At 39.1% G+C, this 23,717-nt stretch overlaps 2 long non-coding RNA genes across 2 annotated transcripts; both read left to right on the forward strand.

The window, feature by feature from the left end:
* The first annotated feature begins 296 nt into the window (after window positions 1-296).
* Window positions 297-819, forward strand: LOC120296395. Its single transcript, XR_005553349.1, has 2 exons — window positions 297-462; window positions 688-819. It is a non-coding gene; the product is annotated as an uncharacterized LOC120296395 (long non-coding RNA).
* Window positions 820-17,545: 16,726 nt separating this feature from the next.
* LOC108958419 lies at window positions 17,546-20,144 on the forward strand. Its single transcript, XR_005552948.1, has 2 exons — window positions 17,546-18,518; window positions 19,885-20,144. It is a non-coding gene; the product is annotated as an uncharacterized LOC108958419 (long non-coding RNA).
* Window positions 20,145-23,717: the final 3,573 nt, after the last annotated feature.

The following is a 23,717-nucleotide window of genomic DNA, read 5'->3' on the forward strand; positions in this document are numbered from 1 at the left end:
TCTCGCTCGCGGATCTGATTCTTTCTCGGCGGACCTCCCTCTCTTGGTTCTCTGCTCGCCGGATCTGGTTCTCTGCTTGCCAGATTTAACTCGATCCGAAGCCGACGATAGCCGCAGCAACGACGGCGGCGAATCTGTTCGGCGGATCATCTCGATTCGCCGGGTGCAGGCTCATCGGACTCGAATCTCTCGGATTGGGCTCACCGGATCGTGAGTTTTCTTTCCCTCTTTCTCAATCCGTTAGGTTTTTGGCCCCTGATTTTCCTCCCCTGTTCGATCTCCCTAACCTCGCACATTTCTCTCGCATCGGATCTGATCCGCTGGAACGGCTGGTCGAGGACCTTGGAGTTCAAGGCTCAGATTCACGCAGCCTGTTTAGATTGCATAATAGGTAATTCCCCTGCAGCAGCGGTGACAGCGTCGTTGGCAGCCCCAGCTTCAATCCTTCGCCGTTCATTCAAGGTTATCGACCTCTCTCTCTCTCAATCGCTCTATCTCTGGTTCGACCAGTTGGGAAGAACAAGTTTATTGAGTTTCTCCTAGTAAATGTCGTTTGTTTAGGTGCTGCTGTTGTCATCGTTGTTATTAATTGATGGATTTAGAGGATTTGTTTAGGTTCTGGTTTGGATTTGATCTTGAGCTGAGTAGATATCTGATTAAGCCGTGCTCTTTGCCAGTGTAATCGAGATGAACGATTGCTGTATCGTACAGGGATGGAAATGGTGTTGGCATTGAGATCATTCTAGATGTTGTGTACAGTCACATTAATGAGGTTAATGATAAGAGTCCTTATACAATTTCTTTGCGTGGGATTGATAATAAGGTTTATTACATGCTGGGTTCAATGGCCATTTGCTGAACTTCTTTGGCTGTGGTAACATGTTAGTCTTTACTGATTTCTTCTTATAATTGCATACTAGGGAAGCATATGTTTGCGGTATATCCCTCTTGCTTGCTTGCTTACTTAAAAATCTATGTCTGTGTGTATGGCATTTCGAGCTTCAAACTGTTCACCTGATGGCTCTGGACAAAGAAACTAGATGCTGAATTTCTGCGTTCGTTGCCATAGAGCTGCAGAAAATTATTAGAGTTGGTGGTTCTGGATGAACTTAAGTTTGATGCTTAACTCTGTCGGATTTTACCAAATTTTAAAACTGAGCATGATTCCTATTGTTTGCGTGATGAAGTGGATCCTACAAAGTAAATATTACTCGAGGGAAGTAGAAATGGCTGTTCTGGTTGTGGTAATAGGAGTTGTTGTTTGCACTATTATGGACGTTAAAGTCAAATGCCAAAAGTTTTATATGTGCTTGTGTAGCTGTCTTCTCCACATTGATGCAGCAAATTTCAATATGCTCCTTGCAAAAGAAATATTCGATTGGATCTTTTGAATTGCTGAGCAGGACAACTCCAATTTAAGTTGTCTTTCTCCTTACTTTTGGTCCAAATGTTATATTGATTTCTTGATTTGAGATACTGCAGCTTGTAATATGCTGTTTTGCTTCTTTTTCTTCTGTGGCTAGCTGCTGTTAGTATTGAAATGGAATGGTCGATGTGTCGCGATTTCGTATGACTGATAGACTTTCTGTTTTGGCTTAAATGAATTGATAGATAAGGTTTTCTGGCCTCGAGCCCTTCTAGACATAAAGAATAGACTTCTCAAGCTTCAATTTGATATGTCACATGCCCATAATTGACGTCGTTTGCTTGCTGAAAACCACCTACAAAGTCTGTTGATTCTGCTCTGATATTCTGTTTCTTTTGCTGATCTGACCTTCTGTGCAAATGACTTAATATGAGCTGGTTGTTGTGGTTTTCTGTGTTTGAAGTCTTCATGAAAGTCGAAGATGGTTCGAAAATCTTTCCAATGAGCTATAGAATGCCCTGATTGAATCTCATTTGATATGATTTTCACATGTCCAAAGTTCAGTCCAGAATCTGTCCTGTTTGAGACCTGATGCATGTGTTCAAATTTGAGTTAGTAAACATGCTTTGCTGGAGTTGAATCTTTCATGAGTCATTATCATATTTGAACCCCGTTTGATGTGAATATCATGCACCCATTTGGCTAATTGCGATTGATATTTTCTGTTCATGCGTGAATTTGCTGATATTGAAATTTGGAAATAGTCTTGATTTAGAATACATGCTTTGTTTTTATAGCTTCAAATACTTGTGAATTTGGTATCAATTTTTTGTGTGAGGAGTTTGGGATTAGGTCATTCATGAAAGTTGTCCTTCACATAAAAACTGCATAAAAAAAAAAAATGGTTGTATGTTTGCCTTGCTGCTCTGTTCTACTTTTGATTGACCTTGATCTCTTCCAGGATTTTATAAATTCACGTGCTTTTTGTTACAATATATAATGAAGTGCTGTCTTTGATTTTTGAAGTTGATTCGATTATAGAAATGCTATCTTTTCTGTGGCTAGTTGTCGTTAGTCTTAAGACGAGATAGTAAATTTGTCCAATTGTTTTCAATATGTTGTAGAATGACGGTGTGACATGTTACTATGCTCTATTCTGGATTGACTTGTTTTTTTTTTTTTTTTTAGATTTTTTAGAAATTCATGTGTTGATATGATGATAGTGTCTCTATGAGATTTATTTGGGATATCACCTAGAATTTGATCAGAGACCTTGTGACTTTAGTCAGTCTTTTTGAATAAAAAAAATGTCTTGCTTTGATTGTTTTGATGCGTTTGCTCGTCTCTTTCCATTGTATGCATTTAGCTAGAAGTTTCCTAAGCTAGGTTTAGATTAGGACCCCGAAGATGGAGAAGGTGTAAGGCGTGAAGATGGTGGAATTCGATGTCCATTCCGACCATTGTCATGTACTATTTGTTTTCCCGACATATGTGTCGGTTCCTTGCATTGTATAAAACCCGACGAGTTGCGGGTTTTCTTTCTTTCCTTTTTAATTGTTTTTTTCTTTTATATTCTTTAGAATTGCATGATTAGGTTTACTGTTTTTTCTTGATTGCTTACTTCATGTTTTGTAATTTCAATTTCATTGGATGTTTTCCTTTTTATTTTTTTAGAAATAGAAAAGCATGGAAATGATCAACCACGCATGATCACTTAGTCTAGGAATTGATGATCCCGAAAATGTAAAAAGAAACACATGAAAATGTTAGAAAAAAAAACACAACATACTGTTTAGGTACCGAAAGGGTGCTAATAGCAAAATTAGCGTAACCCAAGTCCCCGAACCTAGATATCTAGTTGCGTAGGAATCGAGGGAATACTCCCAACCCTCGATTGGGTTTCTAGCCAACCCCCAAAAATGAGGCTAGTGGCGACTCCTGTATATTTTTAGGTTGTTATAAATACCTAGATCATATAAATAAATCCGTTGTCGCGTGGGGTATGAGCTTGGGAGAGCTTGTGATCTTGTGAGGAAACTCTCGTGATCAAAGTACCCCTAAACCCGACATTTCCCCTCCTTGGATATATTTCGAGGGGGCGGTGAGATCGGGTCGCGACAACGATCAAAGTAAAAAAGCGTAGGGAAGAGAATATGAACATAGAGTTTATAGTGGTTCGGCTTAATCCAAGCCTACGTCCACTCTTCCGCACTGACAATCCACCGCCTGGATTTCACTATGAACAAAAGTGTTGTTACAGTAAAGTTTTTCCTTAATTCCACAGTGTAGAGACTTTGCTACACTTCCACAAGGTCTCTCAAAGATATAAACTCTCTTTTGCGTACAAGTTTTCCCTCAATAGTTTAATTGACTAAGAACAAGGAGCTTCAGACTTTGGAATTCTTCTATCGTGCACCCACTCGAACAACTAGAACGTCTTCCTTATATACTCCTTTATGCCATCACACCCGTTGGCACTTACCAAAGGAATTCTTCCAATCTACCTGTTGGACAAAATCAATTAGGAAGATTTTCGAGCTATTTAAGGAACATAACGATAGCCCATCAATCCTACTCGCCCATACAATCAGGACTAGGTTTCCATAAGTAGAACCTTCCAAGTATACTTCGCCAATCAATGGATCCAAAATCCCTAAATCAATCTTGATTTGAATAATGGATTCCGACATGTTATATCCAATCAAGAGATCTTCTTTAGACGACATAATCAAATCCTTAACGAAATACTTCGTTTTGGATAAGCCTTGTTCGACGGTTTAGAAATTGTCAATGATGATAGACTTTGAGTCTTGAGTCCGGCAGTCCGGAGGTCTTCAGATTTTGATGGAAGAGTTTGCAACTCTTCAGACTAGACTGATGGAAACGTTTTGTCAACTTCAAAACACTTAAGGAAGTTTTCTCCAACAGTATCATGTGGAGCTTCTTTACCACACATGCTTCTATAGTTTAATCGATCGGCTGGTGATCACTTTGTCAATCAACGATTTAGACATGGGTTGGGCAACCTGGATTCGGCCTTTCTAATTTATTATTTATTATTTATTTATAAAATGTATGTTTGATTTGTCGGCAGTTTAAGACCTTGATTCCATGAAATGTCTCGTGTCCTCTTTAGAGGATGGGACTTAAATGAACATGTGGCAACGTTGTATATGCAAATCTTTACACTCTCAAACACATGCAAGTCAACTAAACATATACCTCTGATATGTTATCAAATTGGAAATCAAATATAGAGAATTGAAGATTTCTCAGATAATTTTTTATCCACGTTTTTTTTTTTTTAATCCGGTGAATTTGTATCTGTAAGTTTAATGCATATAGGCATAAGTAAAAGCAGCAAGTCTTCTCCTAAACAAGCACACCCTTTAAATAATTCTTTAGAATTTTCTAGCATCCTCGATATGCATTGGACATGAGTTAATTCCTGGAAGAAGTACACCATAAATGTCAAAACTTAGCATGGATGGACATATAAATGCCAACCTTCTAAAAGGTAAACTTACATATTAATTTTTTTGAAAATTGGACACTTAAGTGCCAATTTCGTCGAGACTTACCAAAAATCTGATATGACATTATTTATTGATAAAACCATTTTACGTGGCTACCAAAAATCTGATGTGGCGTATCGAAAATCCAACATGGCTCGCAGGAATCTGACTTGGCTCAATGTTGGCACTTAAGTGTTCATTTCTTCTTCGATTAGTACTTAAGTATATTTTTCGGAAGTTTTGGCACTTATGTGTTAACTCATGTCAAGTTTTGATACTTGGGATGTTTGGCACTCAAAAATAGGTAAAAATATGAACTTTAGAGAAACATTGTAAATAAATGTACCTTATTCCTATTCTTTTCAATCAAAATCTTGTGAATTAATTAAAATACTTGAATCTTAGATAATTCTCTTAGAAAAGAGAACATATAAACTTCTCTGATCTGATTTGAACGTAAAAGAATGATGAATATTAGATTGATTGATCTATATTCAAGATATATTTTTCCTCTATCATCAATCTTACCATGAATAATGTCTTATTGAGGGTTATATCGGACCGTTAAATCTTTAGGATGTATCTAAAGATATTTAAGGTGTGGAAAAAAAAACGTTAGCCTAATATGATATATGTTAAAAAATTCAGTCTTCCTCCTCCTCTCCATCTAATGACGTGAATGGACTTGTCGGTCATTCCGGGGCAAGGATGGGGATGTAATAATGAACAAAGTAGAGAAAACTGATATAACTACTTCGCCTAAAAAGAAAAAAAAAAAACATTATTTTGGCAGAAACAGTCAAGGAGGCTTACCTTTGTGGGGATGGATATTGTAACGTATATAGGATTCTTCCCACTCGGTGAAACAATGCAGAAATATCTACATGAAAGGCATAAGCCAAATGATGAAATCGAAAGACCTAAAATGTAGAAGATCATATATGAGTGATTCGACAGATTTAAATGTACTTTATTTTACGATAAGATCCATTTGTGTCTATATGTATATAATTATTTACATCCAGAAAGCCACATGTTTTTGAAGAAGCTTTTATAGATTGGGAAAGGGATTTCATTGAACAAAAAGAAGAATCTGCTTTAATCGATATGCCCTTAGGCATGGCCATACATAACATAGAAATCACACTTATAAATGATGGACAATTAGTTAGAGCAGTAGGTGTTGTAGCAAAATTGATCACAAACTAAGTGATATCGACCACATTAAAATTACTTTCGGGGAGGTATGTTTGATATCCAAAAGCTGCTTAGCAACATATGGATTAGTGGGACATGTTACGGTGAATTAGAAAAAGAAAATGGATAGAGCTAGATCTAGATAGTGGATAAGTAAGGGTCTTGTAGGAAGAGGGGTTGTTATAAACCCTATGAAACATTCCCATAGGGATGGCAAAGGAAGAGCCCCAGTTCGCAGGGGAAAAAATGCAAGACTTAGCTGGATTCTCATGCATTGATGATGATGTTGTTGGTGTGCATAACAATTTAATATTATAGTTTCTCAATTATGATTAAACCTTACCTATTTATCAAATATAAGCCTTGTCACATCCTGATCTTTGGGCGTGCGCCAATCTCTCACCTAGTCGATTAATAGCGACGTCCTAGGATGTATTGCTGACCCTTTTTTTTAATATGCATGCAGAAGCATATAAAATCCACAGACAATAAAACAATGGGATATGAAAGTAGCACTTCAAATTTCACAACTGAAAAACCAACCGCACTTATATACATTGCAAATATTTTGAAACCAAACATATTGCCGGAAAGAAGAATGTGCTTACGATTTATTGTCAAGATCAAAAGCATCAGCAAAAATCAACATGTACATTATGAGGCATGCTTTTCATACATTTCATCACAATGAGAAGTACAAGATTGAGAGGATAAAAGACTAGCCAAGCTAGCGATACCCCCATGAAATCATTGAGCAAATCCAAAATGACAGCATCACTGAAAATCTAGACAAACTCATTTGGCAATGCCACAAAGATTTGTTTAGGCTCAATGGATGTTCGATTCTTTATCGTTTTTTATTAAATGCAGACTGTCGGTTCATACATCCTCTTATCTGGAAAGAAGATGATTTTCCCGACCAGCTCCGATGGTTATTATGGTACTTAACCAATAAGTACTTAATAGCTATTGAAATTCCAACTAGAAGATTCATTGCCAACCTCACCAGGATATTTAGACTCGGCAAAGGAAATATTGAAAAGGAGTGTGACAAAAACCTCTTAAACTTCCTTAATTGGTTTTATCCTCCCACACACTGGAAATACCTCTTGCAAAAAGAACTGAGAACCACACAACCAAACCCTGAGGTCCATACTATTTTGTTTTTTCGACGACCATGGGCTTTTGTCACAAACAATGGCAACATTATCAATGTCCCCCAAGTATAGGTACCTCACCTTATAAACCTGTTCCACACAATGCAGAAGCCCTGATTCACAAATCTTATCCAGGACCTGTTGGTTGTTGTGAGCACTAATACTGAGAACTCCAAAGGGTTTTATGCCAAGAAAATAAAATCATTCATGAATATGCATATGGAACTATAATGTATCAACTGTATGGGATCATTATAGCCTAGCACTAGAAGCCAAGGAAGCACTCGAGGAATTCAGACAAATTGCATCATCATAGGAGCATGAAATGGCATACACAGATGACAGTGCACAGTCCTCTCAGGATTAGTTTTCTCAAGACCCCTATGCTAAATGGGGAGGTCCTCTTTCCTAAGACCTCTATGATCAAGGACCTTTGTGCTTATCTCAAGGCATGGATACATCTTATTATGCTCAACCATCCAATTGGCCTCAGCCAAGCATTTCAGCTGACACTATAAGATTCTGCCAGAATCAAGAAGAAGCATCCTCGTCAAACCAAATCCTCTCATTAGACTCACTTGATACATTCGAGAAAAAGTATGACGAAAATCTTATGAGGCACAATTCAGATGACTTGGACTATGATTACAATGCTCGTGATGGACGAGACTACTGAATGAACAAAGATCATTGTCCGTACAAGTTCATTGTATTCACTATAGAAAGTTACTGTTCACTTTTACTGTAGCAGTAGGCTAGGGAGATCAATGTTCACTATCACTGCTCATATCGTGTGAATAATTCCCCACCAGAAATTTTCGAAATTTCTGGAGCCTCTGTTTGTTTCAGGACCCATGAGCTTGGTCCTTATTTGTGTGTGACCTCTTATTGCCTATAAAAAGTGAGGAGGATGTAATGTATTGGGCATAATCCCTTGAAGTAAAGTGAGTGTTTTATGAAAACTTTATATGACTTTCTAAACTCCTCTTCTTCTCTAGCCTAGTAGGATCCTCTGAGAAATATAGCTCAGATGGTTAAAAATGTTACCATCCTGGCAACTTTGGGTGTCTCTAGGCTTTGAACTAAAGGTCAAAGTGATTTTCTATTAAAAGGCTGTCTCTGAAGGGCTTGAACGAGAGTTGTTCGCCAACTATGGGAAGGCATATCTACAGAAAACTGACTCTGTCTTCCCTGGTTCTAAGCCTAGGTCCATTCAATGGTAAGGCGAATTGTTAAGTCGGGTTTTAAACCACTGGTTCATAGAACAAAGTTTGCAGAAAGGAATCAACTTCCATCAAAAGAGAATTGTCATATGACTAACTTGTTAAGCAGGATTGTCAATTCTTCAAGCTTCACCTTCTACTCTTTGGCCTCTGATCCTTCACCAACGCCATTTAAGGACTTGAAAATTGTTATACAATAACCAGTGAGACAATGTCTCAGCAAATTCTACCCCTTAATACCCGATTATGAAGCCAATACGCCCTAAAGGCTACCTAAGCATAACACGGGTCAGAGGACTTACCTTGGCCTTAATTCCATTCTGCAAATCAACGTTATTTACAGATGTCTTATATCACGTCAATCAATCAATTCATAACATTAGATCAATCCACTTAGTCGATTACATGTCATCTTGAACCTTTCTTGGTCATCTCATCTCATACTATCTATAAAGTCCATTCATATCAGAACTGCTCACTGCTAAGCTGATAAATAGATAGTATAGCTCGCTTCTGAGATGATCGGGTATATTGCTCTCTAGTAAGCTACTATATTGCCTTTAGGCTGATATAGTATACTGATAATGCTTAATCTAAGTTGATAAGGTATACTGCTCTCTGCTAAGCTGCCATATCGCCTGTAATCTGATATAGTATACTGACATATTCCATTAAAACTAAAAAGGTATATTGCAGAAAATATTAAATAAATCCAATAAATCCAATTTAGGCCCATAATGCCTAATTAGACGCCAAAATGGATCTGGAAAATTTCTGACATTCGCTCAATAAATAATAGAGCATGTCTACTTGCTAACTACACTAACCATTTGCCTAACATGCATAGGTAAGTCTCTAATTTAATTATTCTAATCTAATCTATCAACTTAATTGCACTTAATTAAATCTAAACAACCCCTAAGCATCATTAGCCTACTAAGTAGGGATTAGTGAGCAAAACTCACTTGATTAACCAATGGGTCGGACCAAACCGACGGGAACGTTGCGGGAGTCACTTTTCTCTAAAGCGGGCCTAGGTTTCGAGGTCCAGAAACACCTCAAAACAGGCCTCCAAGCCGTTGGAATACCCACTCTATTCTGATCTGGAAGTGGCTGAAACAAAGGCGAAATAGTTTGTTTTAAAGCGGGAATTGATTGCGAAAGGGTTAATAGGCCAAATTGGGTCTTAACGGACACTCACGGGGTCGAACTGGACCAGGACAACTCCGGATGAGCTCCAATAGATCTAAAACAGCTGCTGGATTGATGTGAGGAGGCGAGAAGGGAGGTTGGGTGTGCAGGCTGCTCGTGTGGATGGTGGCTTGCGGAAATGACGACGGCGTGCGGCGACAATGACGGGCGGCGGTTTAGGCATCTCCCTGGCTACTGTGGTCAATGAACAACAATGGAGGGGGAGGAAATGGGATGGACGACAGCTATAGGTGAGAGAGGGGAGAGATAGAGAGGAGAGGGGACAAGCTTGGTCTTGATGGGGTCTCATTGGCCAAATTTTCCAATGTTTTGTCCCCTTGACCCTTTCCTATCCAAGCATTGATCATTGGCTCTCATTGAGCCACCAAAGCACACCTAATAACTCTTGAATTGGTCCATTTTGGCTAGACCATGAGGGAGCTACGAATTTGAAGGAAATAACTTCAATTGGTCTTGATTCTATCTTCAATTTAATCTCATATGGCCTTTATAAATTCAATTGACATTTCAATGCTCCAATTGATATTTTTCCTCACCTATGGATCTATCTTGCATCCTAAATTTGCAACAAAAAACGGACCCGACCTTTTTTTCCGAACAAAAACGGTCCTACGCCGACTTTTTCCCAAAAAGTCTCTGGTTTCAAAAAAATCTTCTGAGACTGAGTCGATGCTCCTAGAATTTATTATGACATGATAGAATCTTCAATTTCTGAAATCGGACTCAAATTCACGGTTAATTTCCATTTGGCGTGTTTTTAGCGTGATCTAAAGTACTGGGTAACTTTTAAAAAAATTTCAGTACAAATGATCTGTGGTCGATTTTCTTCGAGCCACAATGAACCCACTCAACTCATTGGTGACTCTCGGTTGTTGTGAAAATCTCGATGATTCAAATACGAATACAAGGTACCAAAATAATAAGAAAACCAGTCTAGTGTCGGTACGACAATAATTTTCTAATTTAGTAGTATTACCCATGATTAGCCACACATCTCAGGTCGAACCAACCTATCTCTGATCTCCAATCGATTTTTAACTGTGCCATAATGGCCTCTAAAGATGAGCACGGTCGAGAAGTCTATTTCGGGTCAAATTCTCAAGTTTATTGCCTTAAAATTCCTAAGTGGCTTCCTTGAATAGTCTAGTTATCTTGAGAATGATTAGCTCCGAGAACAGCCCTATAGGCACATTGATGAAATGCCCGATTTATTCAATAGAAAACAGAAGTGAAAATTTGGGATGTCACAAGCCTCACATGAGATTAATCTTTTAATGTATACATAACAATAGTTTTTAAAGATTTATTTTCACGATATGCATAAGATCGAGAGATGCAAAATTAGAGATTTGCAAGGATTAAAGATTTGTTAAAGTGAACAGGTTAGATCTCTATCTCGTCATGTTTTTGATTTAGAGATCTAGGATACCATCTTCTCTCTAGCTCGCGGGAAGGCTCTCGAATCGGATGGTTTTAATGCTGAATTCTTCAAGCTTAATTGGGAGGCAGTAGGACTGTCGGTTCTTGCATCGGTCAGAGATTTTCTTTATCTTTGGGAGATTACTACGTGACATAAACAACACTATTTTAGTCTTGGTGCCAAAAGTTCCCAATGCTTCTACGGTCTCAGATTATAGACCTATTGCCAATTGTAATACAATTTATAAATGTATCACTAAGCTCTTGGCTAATCGAGTGGCTGTTGTGCTTCAAGATATAATCAGTCCACCCCAAAATGCCTTCGTCAAGGGCCGACAGATTAGGGATATATTAAATTTTTTTTTATATTCTCCTCAAATTAACTAGAAAAGACACTCATATAGTTAAGAAAAATGCTGAAAAGAGCAATAGAGATTTTTTTTTTTTGTATATTTCGATATGCAGTAATGAGGAATACACGAGCTTATTTATAGGTAATATAAGATGGTTATTTAAGGAAACAAGATAAACATAATATCAATTATAATCAATCAATGACATGTTATAGTAAAGGAGATATATGCATAATCTTGAGAGATATGCAGAATCAACTAAATATCCTAATATTGCCAACATCCCCTTAAATGCAAGATGAGTTGAAACAAATCAACTCGAATTTGAAAAATAATCCGAATGGCGTCATAAAAATCTTCAATTAAAATAAGCTCATTGGATCTGAGACGAGATGGCGTGTGTGATGGCTCCAAGGTTATGTTGATAAGAAGATTTTAGTATGTTGCTCGTGTGATGGCGGTGAGTTTGGTGGTGGTATCGGCTTCTTGAAAGGAGAAGTACAAGGCCGAGAATCAAAGGCATTGGAGCCAAACAACATGCATCCTATGCTATCGACTTTGCTGGCGTGACAGTAACTTAACAAACGTAGCTGGTACGATTAGCGTGGCTACAACAAGTAGAGTAAGCATGCATTGCTAACCAAAAAATACCATGCAAAGACACAACTTCACGGCATTGAAAAATACCTCCATTCAAAATAAAAGCTCGACTTGGTTAGGCGTTAGAGATGTCGTAAAGCAACTACCGTTACACTTACTTAGATGGGAATAATAGACTTGGGTGAACATTGTCGAGTGGCAAGGATGGATTTAATTGCTTGGGATGCATGGGTGCACCGTTGAGAATAATAAAGTACAAACAAAAAAAGTCAGAAAAATTTCTGAGGAGCGTAGGGTGCAAAGTGTATTGGGATTGCCTCTCTAATATCAAGTTAAGAAGATGCTTTTGGCAAAGAACGCTTCAAGTGCCATAACTTGGCAAAAGGGACACTTAAGTGCCATAACTTACGAAATATACACTTAAGTACCATATTCGAAGAAAAAGAATCACTTAACTGTTACTCGGCCAAAGTCCGGACAATACGTTGACGTGGCATTTTTCTAGCGAAGCGAGCCCAAAACGACGCCGTTTTGCATGCGACATGGCCAAATAATGCAAAAATGGCATCGTTTTGCTAACATGGTAAAAAAAAAATAATATAAAATTAATTAAATTAAATTTAAAATTAAATTTATTTAAAATATTAAAAATAATAATTTTAAAAACTTTAAAAATTAAAATAAAAGGGGGGCTGGTTGAGGGCTAAGCCCTAAGCCACCGTCGCCACCTCCGTGCCATCGCCAGGAAGGGCCGGCGATAGAGGGGGAGGGTTGGCCGGGGTCACCGGGCCTTAGCCAGGCCGCCGACCCCAGGTGGACCAGCGGTGAGGGCTTGCAAGCCCTGCTTAGATCCGGTGAGGGTCGGCGGCCCGCTCGGCCGGGCCAAGGGTTGTCGCCCGCCCGAGGCACGGAGGCAGCGGTGGTGGCCGAGCGCTCAGCCACCCCTTTTAAAAATAATTTTTTAATTATATTTTTTTAATATTTTAACTAAATTTAAATTTAATATAATTTAATTAATTTGTATATTATTTTTTTACCACATTGGCCCAAAACAACACCGTTTTTTCATTATTTGGCCACGTTAACATGCGAAATGGTGTTGTTTTGGGCTCGCTTCCCCAGAAAAAATGCCACGTATACAATTTGGCCGGATTTTGGCCGGAATGGCACTCAAGTGATCAATTTTACTCTGATTTTGGCACTTAAGTGTACTTTTCGTAAGTTATGGTACTTAAGTGTCTATTTCTGCCAAGTTATGGCACTCTAGGAGTCCGCGTGTCAGATGCTTTCTGTCATAGGAGATTTATGCATAATCCTAAGAGCTACGAGGGATCAACTAAATATTGTTAATAGGTAAAAAGAGGACTTAGATATAGAGGTGATGATGCCGGGGCAATCTCTTAGGTGCAGTTTTTCTTGGTGGATGCATGTAGACACCCCAAAAAGACACATGCTATATTTTCTTCCATCGTCTATCTTTTTTCATGGGGTGGCTGACTAAGGTTGTATATGATAGCACTGTTAGGAATCGCCATCTTTCTTTCATCGTCTATCTTCTTTTCATGGGGTGGCTAAATTTTGTATTGACCTCCAGGTATTAATGAAATTCGATTGAAGCAAGATTTGTAGAGACTTGAATGATCATGAGCAGGTACTTCTAGTCAATTTCCCTCTCAACGTTGATGGAGGGTTTTTAGATTATGAGAGGGTTTGGCTTATATGACTTATTTATTGGCGATCATCATAGTTATCAAATAAAACGTTGATGGAATTAATTAATGTGGACAATAATAAATTGAATGTGGAATCACTTGCGATAGTCTAATCTCCAACAGGCGACAATTGCACCTTTTGAGCCAAGAGCTGCATCCCTTCTACACGATGTACAATAATGCCAATCCATGCTTTCTTCTTTAGAAGGAGTGCTGGACACTTGAAGTGGTAAAACTTGGCACGAATGGACATTTAAATACTAAAAGTTAGGAAAGTGGTAAACTAGATTAGTTAAATGCCAACGGCGAGAAAATTCAGCCAAAATGCTGACGTTGCAATCTTCCAACAAGGTAGGTGCAAAATGACGTCAATTATGTATGCTATCATGGCTAGACAAGTGCAAAACGACATCGTTTTGCTATTGATATGGGTAAATTATAAATTTTAAAATTAATTTAATTAAATTTAATACCATTTTTTTTAAAGAAAGATAATGAACAGTTGCAGGTAGTTGAGGGCTCAGCCTTCGTCGCCACCGCCTCTCCCTGCCGTCGCCGGGAAGGGTTGGTGACGGTGGGGAGAGGGTCGGCCAAGATTGCCGAGTTTTGGACAAGGGTCGGTGACCCTGGCTATCTTAAGTGTCTCATCGTGCCAAGTTTTGGCACTTGGGGTATACTTTTACCTCTTCAAAAGCATACATCGTTTTCGATTCCCCAAAAATAGCTGATAGTCTTTAGCTTCTTTAGGTTGAACAAGATGTTTAGTAGAAGTCTAGGTTACGAATGTGATTATTCCACTAACATGGAGCCCACCTGAACGGTCTATTGCAAATCTCTCATGGGTAGATTGCTTTTACGATCATTGCAAGATCAACGGCTCATAGTATCGTCTACTTAAGAATGTCTCCCATCAATCCAGTGCTCTCATATTTTTGCCCAATTTTTCAACATAAATTTTGTTCTGAGTACTTACGACACAAGGGTGTTAGTTCTTGATAGAGGTGTCAAACGGGTGGGTTGGATCAGGTTTGGGTCAGGTTATTAATAGGTTGGCCCAAATTGACCCATTAACCTATTTATGATCTATTTAAGTCTAATGTAATTTTTTCGACCCATACCCATACTCGACTTGACCCATATTGATAAAATATTTTAATATTTAACCAAATTTAGGAAAACTTATTCTTATGTTTTTTTTTAAAGATTATATTACTAGAAAACTTCCAAGCTTATTTCTTTTATATACATTATTTTTTTTTTTAAAAGTGGTATTGCTGAAATAGTTTGATATAACATAAATTTAAAGGAAAATTTTTATAATTTTTAAAATAATAAATTTAAAAATTTTAATTTTAATTATTTTAAAAAATATATATTTTTTTGAATTATTTTTTAAAATATAATTTTTTTTTTTTTTTTTTTTCTTTGTGGTTCTTCTTCTTCTTTGGTTGGCTACCATCCACGACGACAGCCAGTGGCCGGCCATAGGCGAGCCTCGAGCTCGCCCGACACCGGCGACCTCAAGGTCGGCTAGATCGGCGAGGCTTGAGCCTTGCTTGATGCCGGCGAGCTCGAGTCTCGCCAGATTGGCAAGGCTCGACTTGCCGTATGTCAACAAGGCCTCCACCTCCCCAAATCTGGCGAGCTCGAGGCTCATCGGCGTTGGGCGAGCTCGAGCTCGCCCTCACCCGATGGCAAGGCTCGCCAACATCGGGTGAGCTCGAGCTTGCACCTCGCCGGCGTCGGGAGAGCTCGAGCCTCGCCGAGCGTCGGCGAGGCCTCCACCTAGCTTGATTTGATGAGCTTGAGGTTGCCCAATGCCGGCGAGCTCGAGGCTTGCTTGGTCGGTCGCCGGCCATCACCGTGCTAGCAATCGAAGGAAGAGGAAAGAAAAAATAAAAAGAACAGGAAAGAAAAAAAAAAAATAAATGAAAATTAAAAAATAATTATAATTTTTTTTTTATAAAAATATTTTTGTAAAGTTAAAGAGAGAAGAGAGAGATTGTGAGGTTTTGGGTGAAAATGGGTTCTAAATCCAAACCCATTTAAGACCCATTTAAGATCCACTTAAAACCCACCTATCAAAGTAAACCCATTTTAACTACTTTTTGTAAAAAAACAAGTGACCCATATATGACCCATTTATGATTTAAATGGGTCATATATGGGTCTAAGACCCATTTTGACACCTCTAGTTCTTGATATTACACTGGCATTACAAGTTCAAAACTAACATGGCACGACACTTATTAACCTTTTCTTTTGTTGAAAGAGATATACATTAAAACAATTTGATAGCGAGAACAAATAAAATAAATGATAAATGGATGCCAATAGAAATTGAAATGACGGGGATATTAGAAGAAAATCAATGGTGCAGGAGGATCCCATGGAAAACAAACATTATAGTTTCCATTATGTTCATTGAATTGACAAGGACCAGTGTGCCAGATTACCCAAGGACACCAAGCGCAATGTTTTTGGTCCCTCTTTTGCACATAGATATCAAACTGCCCAAAATGACTTGGCCATGCAAAGCTACAAAAGAACAATGTCTTCTTATAGGCTAAGTGGACATGAAGGAGAATGCCCAGTTCACATTTACATATTGGAACCCAAGATCGTCATCTTTGGATTTGTAATGCACTATTAGAGTAGTTTCAGTTGTCACATTGTTGAAGATCACAACATGCGCCTTGTCCCAAGGATATCCTAAACAAGTTAAACAACTAGTTAGCAACAAAGATCAAATAAATATGAGCTTAGCTGATGAACTCCCCATTGCGGGGGTATCTATGCTCCAATTTCAACATCATTTAGATATTTATGTGACATCCCAGATTTTCAACTCTGCTTTCCACTGAATAAATTGGGCATTTCATTGACGCGCCTATAGGGTTGTTCTCAAAACTGATCACTCTAGAGATAACTAGGTTAGCTGGAGAAAACAATAAGGATTTTTAGGAAAATAGACTTGAGAATTCGACTAGGGATCGACTTCTCAACCGTGTCTATCTTTAGAGGCCATTGCGGCACAGTATAAAATCTATTAGAGATCAGAGATAAGTCAATTCAACTGAGATGTGTGGCTAATCGTGAGTGACAACACTAAATTAGAAAATTCTTGTCGATTGGCACTAGACTAATTTACTTATTGTTTTGGTACCTTGTGTCCGTATTTGAATCCTCGAGATTTTCACGACAATCGAGAGTCATCAATGAGTCGAGTGGGTTCATTGTGGCTTGAAGAAAATCGACAACAGGTCATTTACACTAAAAATGCCTGAAAGTTACTCGATAGCCTAGGTCACGCTAAAAACGCGTCAAATGGAAATTAACCGTGAATTCGAGTCCGATTTCGAAATCGAAAGTCTGTCATGTCACAATAAATTCTAAACGTCAAATCGGTCTCGATGATTTTTCGGAGATTCCGGAATTTTTACGGAAAATCGTTTGGACGTCGTGGAAAATTAACAGAAATTCGTATGAATCGAATTTAAGCGAGTTTGGACTTTCAAGCTGAGCCTTTGAGTGGCAGGGACTTGCAGAAATAGTATGACATTTTCTACTACGACAATGGACATCAAGTTTGGAAAATTTGATGAAGAATTGAAGTTCAAATGGTGAAATTCGTATGATTGGATGAGGGCAGCAATTTTGGACTTTAAATTAATTTATTTGTGATATGATAAGCTTGAAAATGATTGGGAAACAAAGAGGATTGCATTGTGGGCTTGTGGGGCCAAAGCATTCAGTGTAATGGCTAAGGATTATCTAAGTTCACCCTCCTCTTAGCTGGCTTCCTTCATCACACGTCCGGACGCTGCCTCACTCTCAATACATCTTCAAGCTTCAAAGTCTTTGGCTACCTTCCTTTTCCTCTCGCCAAAATCGAAGCTGCTTTGTGCTTCGTGTTGATGCCCGTTCGGTCCAACCCCAGCATCGAAGACTTGCAGCAATTCCATGTGAAGCCTGCTGCTTCGTGTCCTCTCCTCCACCGAAGTTGCTCCATCTCTGCTCCGCCAGCGCTCCTTCTTCGTTGGTCGCTTTTTCCCCCAGGCTGCAACTTGGCTGCATCCTCTCTTGTTTCGGTTAAAACAGCTGAGTTGAAGACCGAAGTGAAGCCGCACGAGTCCACCGAATTCTGCCATCCACCGAAGCCACTTGCCAGTCAACTCCAACGCCCACCGAAGACCACCGATTCAACCAAGGAAAAACCCATATCTTCGTCTGCAAGGTCCACCGAAAGCCAGCCATGTTGACTCTTTGCTGCTAGCAAATTCGTGGACGCAAGCCAGCTGCCCGCGTGGTCTTCTTCAGCCGAATCGAAGACCCAGCGACACCAGCGAGCTTGTCAGCAGGTCTTCAGCAACGACGCACGAAGCCCCCACGAGCGCCAGCCCACCGATCCTTCAGCAAGCTCACGCACTCCAGTCCACCTTCGCCTCAGTTTGCTTCGGCCCAATTCGCAGCTATCCAACAAGCAGCCCACCGAATAGGCAGCTTCCAATTGCAGTTTGTTCAGCCCATTTGGGCCGCAAGTCAGCCCAGTCGAATTTCACCAGTAGCAGCCCATCAGCAGAATTTTATTGAGGCCCATCTCCTGCAGTCTTCAAGCCCAGTCCAGTCCAAGTGAATTAATTGGTCAAGCCTAGTCCAGCAGCCCATCAACTGAAATTTTGAGGCCCAATTTCCAGCAAAGCAATTGAAACCCAGTCCGCAACTTGAAGCCCGTTTGAGCCCAGCTTAGCATTTTGGTCTCAAGTGAGTTTTACTCACTAATACTTTCTTAGTTTGCTAATTATGCCTAAGGGTTGATTAGATTTAATTAAGTGCAATTAGGTGGTTAGATTAGTTTAGAAAAATTAAATTAGTGACTTAATGATGCATGTTAGGTGGTTAGACTTAGTCATTAGCAAGTAGAGAGCTTCTATTATTTATTGAACGCATCTTAGGATTTTCCCGAATTGTTTCGGGTTCCAATTAGGCATCATGAGTCTAATTGGATTTTTAATATTTATTTATTTATTTTTCGAAATTATTTATTTAATTATTTATTTTTCTGGAAATTCAACCTGGATGGCCGGTGACCGGAATTTCGTGATGATTGTCGTGATGCAGTCTGTTTATTTATTTGAGCTTTGAATCGTGCCAAATTGAATTAAATGTGGAATTTTAGGATATATTCCTAAATGGTTGTTGTTAATTATTTGATTGAGAAATCGTTAGGTATTGATTGTCGGTATCGAAAGTAAGTTGGTAATCACTCGAAAGAAGATACGTGGGCTCAGTGAATTGGGATATCACCTGAGAATGCACGTGAGTTCAGTGGTTGAATATGTCATCTTGGCGAAGAGGTCGACTTAGAGAATGCACGTGGCTCGGAGACTCGGTATGCCCTCCTGGAGAATGCACGTGGCTCGGTGACAGAGTATGGCATCGTAAAATGGGCACGTGGGCTCGGTGAATTGATGCATCACTTTGGTGAGTTAGCACCTAATAGAAGGCACGTGGACTCGGGCATCATAAAAAAGGGCATGTGGGCTTAGTGATTTGATGCATCACTTTGGCGAACTAGTGCCTAAGAGAATGCATGTGGGCCTGGGCATCGTAAAAAGGGCACGTGGCTCGATGAATTGATGCATCACCTTGGTGAAAAGGGTCACCTGAGAGAATGCATGTGGGCCCAATGAGTAAGTATGTCGTCTTGGAAAAGGAGCATGTGAACTCGGGGACTTAGGATGTTATCCTGAGGTATTCATGTAGGCTCGACAACTGAATATTTCATTGTGGGGAATGTATGGTCTGATTGATGTGTAATTAACTAGATCGATTGATCATTGCTTTGATATGATGTTATGAATTGGTTGATTGAGTGGAAATGACCGATGAGTGGTCTTATTTACTTGTAATCAACTAGGTCAATTTGATCGATGCTTCGATCAGTGATGTGATTACTTGGATGCCTATTTGGTCTATGCTAACATGCAGGTAGAATCTGAGGCCAAGGTAAGTCATCTAACTCGTGTTGTGCATAGGCAGCTCTAAGGTATATTGGTTTACTAATCAAGTCTTAGGGGGTAGAACTTACTGAGACATAGTCTCAATGGTTATTGAATAACCATTTCAGGATCCTGATGAGGAGCCTGAGGAGGAGGAATTTGAAGAGGAGAACCTTGATGTGGAACCAGATGAGGAGGAAGATTTTGGAGAAGAAGATGACCACGAGGAGGATCCTGAGTATGACCCTTGATGAGGACTGAGATCCCATCATGTTTTGTTAGACCTTGATTATATGTGGATAAGTGTTAGATCAGACCATTGTGAATAGTATTGAAAATTATGGCCCTTCTTTTCTATCCGAATGTTTTATTGTCTGGGGATTTTTAATTACTTTCGCATGTGCATATGAAAAAGAAAGGGTCGGCGATACGACCTGGGATATCGCAAATTTTTAATCAACCAAGGTGAGGGATGGGTGCGTGTCGGAGGATTGGGGCGTGACAATTTAAGGACAAGGAATGGAGGCTATCAGATGTGGTTAACTTTCCATAACCATATTATATTTAATTACATTCCTTTTTACTCTGGGATAAGGATGGCTTTATCACATTTTATAATTTTCCTTTTTATGGTATAAGAATCTTCATATAAACATCTATTAGTACCAAGTTTAGTATCTTATGTATAGAATAATTATGATAGTTCTAAAAATATCTCTAGAATTATACTTAGAATCTAGCTGCCACTTGGCTAGATACCATAAAGAGGGTAAGCGAGTGTAGAATGTTTTCTTTCCTCTTAGCTAAATAAGACTAGCGTATACAAGCAATTTTCCCGTACTTTTGGTTTTAGATTAATTAGTCAACTAGCCAGTAAGATATGTTTCCAGCTAAAGGACATCACACTTAGATTGTCATTATTCTTTGCTTCTTTTACACTCCCATGCGGACATTGTTATCAAAATCTTTTAATTCTCCACTCGCAACGGCTAGTTTTGATCCAAGATTTAAATAATATGTATCTATTAGGAAAATTTAATAAAACATTGTAGATAAAATTTTCCCATTTTTTTTCTTTAATTTTTAGTTTTGTATTTAATGATTTTGGGGGTGCATGACAAACCATTGTTTCTGTTCCAGAAATAATTTTTCTATTTCAGACTTGTTTCTATTTCTCAAATAGATTTTTGTTTCGAAATAGGTTTTGAATAGAAATTGGAAGTAGAAATTTTCTACTTCTCTATTTCTGAAACATAAATGAGAAATGAAAATTCTTCTCATCGTTCGTCAACTCGTCCTTCATCCGTCACCATCGACCACCATCCGTGGGCTGTTGTCGCGCCGCCGGCCGTTGGTCGTCGGTAGTTGGCCACCACCGTAGCCGCTGGTCGCCGCCGCTGCTACAGTCACCGGTCGCCGGCTGCCGATGTCGCCTTCGGTCGCCGACCATTGCCGCCCCCTCCGCCGCCCGGCCGTCGGCTGCTCCCACCCTCGCCGTTGGCCGTCAACCACGCTATCGCCACCGCTGCCGGTCACTAGTCCGTCGTCATCCGAAAAGAAAAATTGTGTCATTATCAAAAGGTTATTTTTGCTTAGAAACTCTTCTAGAAATAGAAATAGAAAAATCTATTTCTCTACCAAAACTTATTTCTGGAACAAAATGGTTATCATTCACCCTCTTTGTGGCTGATATCACTAGAATATTGTGGCTGCTTATTGCTAAGGTTATTTTGATATTAGTTGGTTGAGTTTTGGAAAGGTATTGACCATGGAGTTCTTAGTGAATTGTTATTGTTTATCTCCAATGTAGTGGTATCTGAGCTAGCATAATGGAGAAAACCAATGTCACCATGTTTAAGTTAAGTGCCTCAAATTATTCTATCCGGAAGCCTCGGATGGAAGATTGTTGACACCTAAAGTTGAACTTCTTATTTAATCATTGATTGCATAAAAAAAATTAGGAGATATAAATATAATTTAGCCATCATAAAAATCGAATGAAATTGCTTCTTATAAAAATAGGGCGCTGAATAATAAAATCCAAATGCGGAGAAGCTAACATTATTCAAACTCTTTCTTTTTAATATGTCCTATTACACGTCTATCTCATTAACAATACGTGAAATTTTTAGGCCAAAATTTTTGTTTTTCCAATCCAACAGTTTTTTTTACTTGGTATTTCCTACATTCGATAGTTAACAACCCAAATGAAACTTGTGTCAAAATCTACAGAAACAAATAACGTAATGAAAAATAAAACACAAATAAAAATACGTTCTTCAATAAAGGTCAGCGCAAAGCATGGGTTACGCAATTGGAATGTTAATTTCACTTGTGATTCCGTTGGCCTTTCAGTCAATTCAAAAGAGATATCAGTAGATAAGAAATTAGTTTTCGAAGATCTAAACATTAAAATGTTAATTTTAAATAGTTAAAAAAAAAAACAAGGGTAAAAACCAAAAGGATAAACAAAGCTTTTGACATGCTTGGATTGTGCACTCACTTACCCAAATAGCCCACAAGAAATGACCTGCACAAGGACTGTCCACGTTATTTTTGGCCTGCTCCTCCTGTTATACGCCCAAACACAAAATTAATATACACATACACATTAAAATCAATTGCTATCACAAGAGTTGAGATTTGTGAATGAAGAGAAAAATGAGATTCTATTTTTTGAAAAATTCGTCGGAAAGCGTCCAAGTCATGATGGAACAGTGGTGGGTTTTCCAAGTTCGAGACGCGACGGCGCGTGTGGTAGCGTCTGGCGGCGGTTGGCAACAAAATTTCAGTATTTCTCTCGTTTGAGGGTGATGAGTCTGATGGTCGTGACATTTTTATGAAATGAATAGTGGAAATGTGCTAAACAGCAAGTTAAAGCTTCGGTCTTGACAGAGAATTGTTAGAGACTCGGCCGGTGCGCTAGTGTCACAGCGGCCACCTTGTAGCAGACTCCATGGGAACACCTTAGGTAACAATGGCCCTAATACCAAGTTGAGATTTGTGAACGAAGAGAAAAATCATATTCTGTTTTTGCGAAAAAAACCCATTGGAAAGCATACAAGTCATGACGAAGCAGTGGCGGATTTCCTCGGGTCCAAGACACGATGGCTATAGTGGCGCGTGTGGCGGTGTCCAGTGGCGGTTAGCGACAAAATTTCAGTATTTTTCTTGTCTGAGGGCAGCGAGTCTAATGGTCATGACCTTTTTCAAAATGAACAGCGGAAGTGTGCCGAACAGCAACTAGAAAAGGAAATTGGTTTTGTCGGAAAACTAAACTGTACTCACGCGTGCCCTTTCTAAGAAGAAAGCTATAGGGCCCATGATAGCCATTGCAAAAATTAAGCGGCGGGCGATGATGAGTGTCAGGTTACATCCCGTCGCTTGCTGTGAGCTTGCTTGGTATGTTGACTCCGGCGCATGCGACGTGGGGCGGCGTCCTTTATTTCATTCACGGCCTTGGACGAATGACACATTGTCGTTGCTCGAAACTCTCACTCTTTCTCTCTCCTCTTTAGATTTTGGTTCCTTGAACGAGTATGAAAGTGTCCTAAGGAAAACATGAAGATTGAAAAAGATGGGGTTTTGAACGTGGCGTGCACATAATGCGATGGAGGAGGACAGGGGAGGTTAGGTATTTTGCTTGACACCCATTTCGAGCAATTTGTGTTACATCATCAAACAAATTGTTTGTAGCCTGGTAAGTACATGGTTCAAAGGTTTCCTCCTACAACAATTTAGGGTAAAAAGAATTCCCCATGCTAATTATGATTCTTAATTTATTAATTGGACAAAAACTTTGGGCAATATGATAAATTGTATTGGATGGTCTTGGGTTTCTCTTGCCACAAAAGCTAGTTTAAAGGGATAGACTTTCATTTACACTTATAAACCGATGATCAGTCCCTTCTACAATTGATGTGGGATAGTCTTAATAATCCCACCTCACACATTGGGCTTG

This window comes from Eucalyptus grandis, chromosome 7 (assembly GCF_016545825.1).
Source record: "Eucalyptus grandis isolate ANBG69807.140 chromosome 7, ASM1654582v1, whole genome shotgun sequence".
NCBI classification, from domain to species: domain Eukaryota; kingdom Viridiplantae; phylum Streptophyta; class Magnoliopsida; order Myrtales; family Myrtaceae; genus Eucalyptus; species Eucalyptus grandis.